The 9,186-nt window shown below is 27.1% G+C and overlaps 1 non-coding gene across 1 annotated transcript; it reads left to right on the forward strand.

Annotated features, from left to right (window-relative positions):
• The first annotated feature begins 8,606 nt into the window (after positions 1-8,606).
• LOC112939961 (U6 spliceosomal RNA) lies at positions 8,607-8,709 on the forward strand. Its single transcript, XR_003245839.1, has one exon. It is a non-coding gene; the product is annotated as a U6 spliceosomal RNA (small nuclear RNA).
• Positions 8,710-9,186: the final 477 nt, after the last annotated feature.

Consider the following 9,186-nt stretch of genomic DNA (forward strand, 5'->3'; position numbering starts at 1 on the left):
ACTCATCTAAGAGTCCGTTTGACATTTGTTTAGAGCTCAAAAACAATCATTTTGAGAAAAAATAATAATTTTTTTTTGGAAAAAAGAGGTGTTTGGCAAATCTATAAAAGTGCTTTTAAATGAAAGTAGCAGTAATTTTTCTCCTATCGAAAAGTGTCACGACCCAAATCGGGTCGTGACTAGCACCCACACTTACCCTCCTATGTGAGTGAACCAACCAATCTAAACCTTAACATTTCAATATAATATCAACAGAAAGTAATGCGGAAGACTTAAACTCATTAATAAAAACCAATTCAATAACTTCTAAAAACTCAACAACTATTATTATCCCCAAAATCTGGAAGTCATCATCACGAGAACATCTACTTCAAATTACTAAAGCTAAGAGTATCTAGAAGCTAAAATACATAAAAAGCTAGTCCATGCCGGAACTTCAAGGCATCAAGACATGAAGAGGAAGATCCAGTCTAAGCTAGAAGCATTAGCTCACCCTGAAATTCGGAGTAATGAAGACTGGCTAGAGTTGCGGTTGAGTTGAAGACGACGGCACGTTTGCTGCACTCCACAAATAATCAAAAAGAAAACATACAAGTAGGGGTCAGTACAAAACACGAGTACTGAGTAGATATCATCGGCCAACTCAAAATAGAAAACAGTATATATCAGATAATATCATAAATCAACTACAATACTCAATCTGTAGCAACACCATGTACAAGAATCTTTGATAAATAACGTCAAGTACATTCATGAGGACTCAAGCCTCCATATCATACTCATTTGGGAATTAGGTTCATTAGATTGAGTATATTAACATCTTTCAAGATTCATCACCTTTATTCTTGTGTCGGTACGTGACACTCCGCTCCCTTACTACTATGTATCGGAACGTGACACTCCGATCCCCTAGTTCTACGTGTCGATTCGTGACACCCGATCCCCTAATTCTACGTGTCGGTTCGTGACACCCGATCCCCTAATTTTACGTGTCGGTTTGTGACACTCGATCCCCTAATTCTACGTGTCGGTTCGTGACACCCGATCCCCTAATTTCATTCCATTAATTCCTCAAGCCTTCTTTTATACCAAGGTATCATCAATCTCATTACTTTAATTCATCAAGCCTTCTTTTATACCAAGGCATTATCAATCTCATTACTTTAGTTCATCAAGCCTTCTTTTATACCAAGGCATCATCATTAACAAGGGGTTTTCAAGATTTGGGATTCAATAGCTTCATCATGCTTATTTCATCACAATTATATAATCACATTCATGCAAGCATACAATTAAGCATATAGAAGACTTACAATACACCCAACACATATCATTCGCTATTAAGAGTTAACTACGAATAGTATAAAAACCATAACCTACCTCCACCGAAGATTCGTGATCAAGCAAGCAATTTCCCAAGCCTTTTCGTTTTCCTCTTCTCGTTCGATCCTCTCTCTCTTTGTTCTTTCTATTTTCTTTATTCAAACCCTCTTTCTTTTACCCTAATTAGCATATAATTAAGAATAAAAGATGTCAATAATAACCCACTAATTTACTCAAGGTTACCTCTTTTAACCCCCAAGTAATTAAACTTATTAACATTAACCCACTAACTTTATAATTAAAGCCGGAATAGTCGAAAACGTCCCTTAAAACCTTAAAGAAATCCGACTCCGCCTGGGATTACGCAGCCTGTGACGGGCCGTCGTGCCTGCGACGGTCCGTCCTGCTGCTCCGTCACAGAGTTCAGAGACTTAATTCTCTGAAGAGTCTGTGACGGTCCGTCACACCTGTGACGGTCCGTCTTGCCATTCCGTTACGAAGTTCAGAGAGTCGATTTCAGTACCCATTTTTCAGAATTTCTAAGTGTTTTGAAACGAGACCCCTCGACGGTCCGTCGTGCTCATGACGGTCCGTCGTGGGTTCCGTCGTCTCAACCTGTTTTTCTAGAAATAAAATCTGCTGCTCAAAACGACTAAACAGGTCGTTACAAAAAGAAGCTAAAAAATCTGTTTCTTAGAAAAAAGCATAGAATTTTTTTAAGACTAAAATTATACCAATATATCTCTTGTTAACTTTTCTCACATGTTTGGTTAAGTTCCGTTTGATAATTTTATTTTTTATTTTCATTTTTACATAGTAAATTTTATATTTTATTTCCTGTTTGCGTGATTTTTATATTACTCTTTTGTTTTACGTATTATTTTACAAAATTAGAAAACAAGAAAAAGGTAATAACAATATTTTTATATTATTGGGATAAAAGAAAATACATAACAATTATTGATTTCTACCTTTCAAAATGTATAATATTAATTGAAAATTTGAACATTTTATTTTGATAAAAATAAAAGTTCAATTAATCTTTTGTAATACATGCTTAAACTAGTTCCTCTCTGTAAAATAATTTTAATATAAAAATTACATTAACACTTGTCCTTAATCATAATTTGACTCTCAAAAGCATTTTTTTTTAAAAAAAAATAGCTAAACACAATTTAATTATAAAAATCACTTTTCAAATAAATTAATTAAAAATACAAATTATTTTTTTTCAAAAACATTTTTCTCGAGATAAGTCATTTTTAGCATAATGCCAAATAGGTCCCAAGTAGTAAAGTAACGTTTGTGTTTGTAAGTAATATTCTTTCTTTGTTTTAGGAACTTGATATTCATAATTAAATAGGGTGATTAATTTGGATTGGCCAAATCACTTACAAAAAAAAATAAAATACCAACCACCCATAAATCACGCTAATTGATTTTGAATATCAAATTCTTAAAACAAAGAAAGAAAAACCAACAACCCATTAGTCACCGTTGACGAAATTAAAAGAATTTCGACAAAGTAAAACGAAGTTAAAATGCTAAAAAGCAATAATTACTCCACTAATTTACCAACTAATTATCAAACTTTTTGACATAATTATCATTAGAGCACGTACAATATATTAATTACTACTATTACATTGCCCTATCCAGTGTTCACCATAAGTGTTTCTGATAGTACTACTAGTTGAACTAATATGTAGGAAAACTAAGTGAATCAGAATTTTTTTCTTTTTTTTTTATTATTATATTTTTATTTTTTTATTGTCTATCATAATTTTTAAATAATATAAATTGTTATCAAATATTATACATTATACTTAATAGTAGATAATACAAATAAAAGTAAAATTATTACTGAAATACAATTAAATAAAAATTACATAATTAAAAAAATTACTTTAAAATTCTATATAAATATTCAACTTTCAATATCACTACGATGCTCCCATAAATGATCTATTAATCATTACGTAATTCAAATGGAACACAAAGCTTTGAAATTTTAAAGAATTCAAAAAAGAAAATAAAATTATATTAATGAATATGGATGATATTGTTGATCCAAATGTTCGTGAATTTGTTCGACAAGAACAAAGTCGAATAATGGAGAAAAAAAGTCAACGATTTCAGCATCCACAACCACAACAATTTTCGACTTCGTACAATTCATATTTTAATAGGTTTGATGAATTTGGAAAGAATCTATCAGATTATTAAGTTATTATTGTAATTCTTTTAAGTTGTTATGTCTTGTTGTACTTTTTAAAATTACTATGCATTTTATATTTCAAAATTTTGATGTATGTCATTATTACTTTGTTGAATGTTTATTATTTTCGATTATTTTTAAGTACGATATTATTTGTTTAAAAAATTATATGTTTTGCAATATTAATTTTTGTGAATATTAATTGTAGTTCATATAATATTATAGTAAAATTAACCTATTTTTTTTAAAGTCATATAGAAAAATAAATTTATAAAAAATAAATTTTATATATATCTAAATTAATTTTATAAAAATATTAAATAAAAAATAATTAAATATACAAGACATTTAATTAAAACATACAATTTATAAAATGTTTAATTAAAAGTTTGTATAATGAAATAATATTATAAATTCAAAAAGTGAATTGGTGTGACGAAAAGAACACAATTCACACACAAATTTGGTTTTAAAATTGATGTAGGTTGGAGTTCAAAACATCAAATTTTACACCAAATATAAGAGTAAATGTAGAGTTGAGATGGTCTAATATCACTACACCAAATATAATTTTAATTTTTAAGCCGCTAAATAATTTACGGTAACAATTTAATCATCACTGAATATATTTTTTAGAGGCAAGTACTACTTTATTAGTGACAATTTTATATTTTAATGCTTCTTATAATTTATAGATATCGTTAAAGTCTATAACGATACTAAAATTAATCGTAATGAACTATTGCAGATAGAAATTTTAGTATACTTTATATTATGTTATATTTATTGTCGCTAAAAGTTATTTTACACGATGAATTGCGTGTGGTGGCTGATAGGTACTTGCAAGAATTGCATCTTTGCTTGTGGTATGGGAGAAGAATTTACCACAAATATGAGTACGTTGCTGTAGTTGGCTCTGATGATGAGGAGAATATTACTACCTTTTTCATGATTGATAATTAGAATGAAAATATAATTACCTTGTCCTTCACTTGTCTAATCAGTAAAAAAAAAAGTTACATGGTTGTAAATTCCTAGAAATTGTAGTAGAAACTGAACTAGATTGATAAGAATATAATTTAGTTCCGACTATTACCCTATTGGGGTGTTAGAGTTTAGTTGTGCTATAATTATATAAAATAGGGAAAAGGTCAAATATATTCCTAAATTATTGGAAAAAGTTTTAGATATATTTTCCGTTTAAAATTTGGTTTATTAATACCTTTATCGTTCAACTTTTTGGTCCGTCCTTATGAGCGTTAGTTGTCATGTTGGACATATCCAACTCATTTTTTTAATTTCTTTAAATGTCACATGAAATTGTCATGTCATTTCGACCTTACCACATGACATTTATATAAAAAAGTAAAGATATTCAGACTCATAAACATCGAATCCGACCCATAAATTAACCCCCTTTTAAATTCACTATCCGATTCATTTTTAACAATTTGGTTTAATTTTTATTTTTTCAATAAATCTCAAAAATGAGTAATTGATTAATAAAAAATATGAAAAAAGGGAAAAATATGGAAACAAAATAAAAAATTTACGTCAAAATTCACAAATAAATATAGTAACCTTAAATTCAATAGTTTCAACAATTTTTTTTATTTTATATTTTTTTTCATCTTTTTCTATTTTTATTTGTGAATTTTTTGCGTAATTTTTATATTTTTTTCCTATTTTTTGTTAATAAACTCATTTTTGTGATTAGCCAAAAAAACATTAAAAATTTTAAAAATATTAAAATTATTGAATTTAAGGTTACTGTATTTATTTTTTAATTATTGGCATTTATTTTATATTTTTTATTAATTAATACTCATTTTCGGGATTCATCAAAAAAATAAAAATTTAAAAAAATTGTTTAAATTGAAATTAAAGTTACTATATTTATTTGTGAATTTTTGTCGTTAATTTTATATATTTTTTTCATATTTTTTCTATTTTTTATTAATCAATTACTCATTTTCGAGATTTACCGAAAAAGTAAAAACTAAATAAAATTATTAAAAATGGGTCGGATAAAGTATTTAAAATGAGCTGATTTAAGGGTTGATTAGTTGTTAATGAGTCCGAAAATCTTTCTATTTTCATATAAATGTCATGTGGTAAGGTCAAAATGACATAATAATTACATGTGGCATTTAAAAAAATGAAAAGTGTGTTGGATATGTCAACATGACAACTAACGCCCATAAAGACATATTTGGACCGAAAGTTGGACGGCGAGGAAATGAATGAACTAAACTTTAAACGGAGGGTATATCTAGACCTTTTCGAACAGTTTAGGGGCATTAACCCTTTTTCCTATAAAATATTATCATAAACGATGATTGTTGTGAAGTGGCCTAATAATACATACACGTACAATATGTTTGAGTCCTATATATATATATAATATATATATATATATATAACAATTCTGTAGCTACTAAATATATAATGTCAAAATAAATTTTATAAAGGAGGCTAATACTATGATATAAAGGAAATTAAAAAGGAGAAGCTAATTAATTGAGAAAAATGCTATGCAAAATAATCGAACTTAGAAAACAAAAAAATAATTATAGGAGGTGGAATTCGAGGATCATGATGTGATTAAAAGGTGGTGCATAATCTTGCTTTAGATTTTGATAATGACATGAAGAGATGAATAAGCCATAAAGTTCCAATAATTATGATGTTTTTACTTAATTTTTCTTTCCAAGTCCATTAAAATTTTTGGTTAATTTCTTCTTAGTGACGTTTATGGTTTTATATGAAACCCTACTTTGTAAATTTGTGGCAATTAATTTCTCCAATCCTCAAAATCACAAAAGTTATGGATAGAGCTATGGTTTTGTATTTTAAGAAGAAACTTTATACGAGTAAATAATTAAGACTACAAAGATAATCACAGGAAAATGAAACAAAACTATATTATAACTTAAAATTATAATGGAGTAACTTCAATCTGTTTTAAATAGTTACATAAAATTATAATGGAGTAACTTCAATCTGTTTTAAATAGTTTAGAGATATATTTGATATTTTTTACTTTTTATTCTTTTTTTTTAAAAAAAAAACTGAAACCTATTATGATACAAAATTCCCTCCTTAAAATGAAAAAGAAGAATTTATGTATGTGTGGACTGTAAATATGTGGTTGAAAATTTCTCAACTTAGTTTAGACAAATGCATAATTTGGTAGTAGAAAAAGAGAAGTAATGTCATATTCTGTAGTTACTTCATTCAGATTTGATTCTCCATCTTCCAAACACTTTGGTCCTCCTTTTAATTAAAATATATATTCATATAATTTTCCTTTTCTTTTTTAATTCGTCTTTTGTCTCAAAATAAATATTATTTTAATATAATTAAAAAAAATTAAATTTTAAATTTTCTACTTTAACTTTAGTGAAAGAGATAAGTGTCAAAAATACATCTAAACTATTCACTTTTTTTTGAGCTTCATACCTAGACTATTGAAAGTGTGAGTTTCACACCTAAATTATCACTTTTTAGTTTGAGAAACACACCTTAGAGGTGTATGTAGTGCACTCTCTCTACACATGACATTCTATATAGATAAAATATTTTATCTAGATAAGAATTAAATTAATAAAAAATTAATATTAGTTAAAAATTAAAATTAATATAAATATAAAAAATTAAATTATTTTTCTTATCTCACTCCACCACCTCCTCCACGTACCCCTCCTCCGCGACAATCCCATCTTTTTTTTAAAAGAAATCATTTATAAAACATTTTTAAAATTTTCATATTTCATCCCCCCCTCCCCCTATAGAAATTGATATTATTTTATTTAGAAAAATCTATCCCATCCTATTTCTTTTTTCGCTCCTAATTTTTATTTTCTTTTACGTTTTTCTTATTTTGTGTTAGATATGCACGTACATGTATTTCTAAAAGAAAATTCTACTAATGTACCAAATATAACATAAACAACTAAAAAATATAAAAAGTTTTGTGACAGCAAGTAAAAAATATTTTTAATATATATATCTTAACACGGAAAAAAATTTTGAAAGCGGAAAGTTAACTGAGATGAACAGAATTTTTAAGAAAAAAATAATACCTAAGTTAGTACTTGGTAAGGGTTGGGGGAGGGGGAGAAAAACTAAAAAATGCAATACTTTTATAAAAGAAATTTAAACAAAATAAAAAACTTTTAAAAATGGTAAAGGGCAAGAAAAATATTTTACATTTTATTTTATAAAGAAAATATTATTTTTCTTATAATAATTTTTAAATTTTTAATTTTAATTAATACTAATAATTTTTTATTTTTTTTAAAGTTGAATATTTTATTCATGTGGAGTGTGAATAAAAGAGAGAGAGTGTGTGTATGTATTACACATGCCATGATGGGAGTAATATAAAAGAGAGAGGTGTGTTTCTCAAACTAAAAACGATAGTTTAGGTATGAAACTCAAACTTTCAATAGTTTAAGTATGAAACTCAAAAAAGGTATCGTTTAGGTGCGTTTTTGACATTTATCTGTTAATGAAATGATTTACAACTACATAGATATCTAAGAATTATTTTGAAGTATAAGTTTCAATTTTTTTTTTCTTTAACTCCATAACAAATCAAACGGTGTTACATAAAATAAAACGACTAATGTAATAATTTAACATTTGTCCTAGCGGTCCTCAATAGTCTAATCAACCATCATGTAATATTATTCTCTTAACCTTGTTTTATTTGGTAATAGAGAAGATGCAATCATTTAAGATTAACAAGGTAAATGGTTCACGTGAGAACGTACGTACCAAATTGTTGAATGTAAAAATATAATTCGGAGTATAAAGGGTATAAAATGTTAATAGAAATTTTATGTTTCGGTAAGCAATATCGCTGCTCTTTTAGCGATTTTGCCCTTTTGATTAAAATAAAAATTTATAAAACATTTTCAATTTTTGTTAACATTTTATACCCTTTAAGCTTCAGACTCGGTAATAATATGTATTAAAAATAAAAGTTCTCCTGCTAATTAAAGTAGTCGATCTATTGAAACAAAACATGTTAGCATATGCTTTAATTACTTGTTTACAAGTCCCTTAGGGGATATTCAATAAAATTGAAACGACACAGAGAAGAGTAACATGACTTTTGCGCAAGAATAATAATCGCAGATTGAAAAATGATCCAATTACTTATATATAACGATACTGTTGCATTTTTATCTTTTTAGTATCAAGGTAATTTTTACTTGTCTTAACAATTAGTTTGTCTTATTTTCAATAATTGATGCTTTTTATGATTCATTTTTGTCTTAATTTTCTCCGTGTTTGTTTTGTCATGTCTATATATGGGTGGTTCATTGAGTCTATATTCTAATCATCTCTCTAACAATAAAATGCCATCTCTTTGTAATAAATTCATCTCAATATTCACATGATAATTTTAAAGATTTTATATTCTTTTTGTTCACTTGCTTGACAAGCAATTTTGTCACAATGAAAATATACTCATCAATAAAGTGGAAAAGCCAATACCATTAGGGGAAGAAAATATACAAACCTCAATTTGGTAGGTAGTGCACTTCTGTTTTTGTTACTATTTCTATTTTTCGAAGACCATGTACATATAATATTTATATGAACATTTTCTTTCTACTAGCAAAGTAAAAATT

This window comes from Solanum lycopersicum, chromosome 2 (genome assembly GCF_036512215.1).
Source record: "Solanum lycopersicum chromosome 2, SLM_r2.1".
NCBI lineage: Eukaryota > Viridiplantae > Streptophyta > Magnoliopsida > Solanales > Solanaceae > Solanum > Solanum lycopersicum.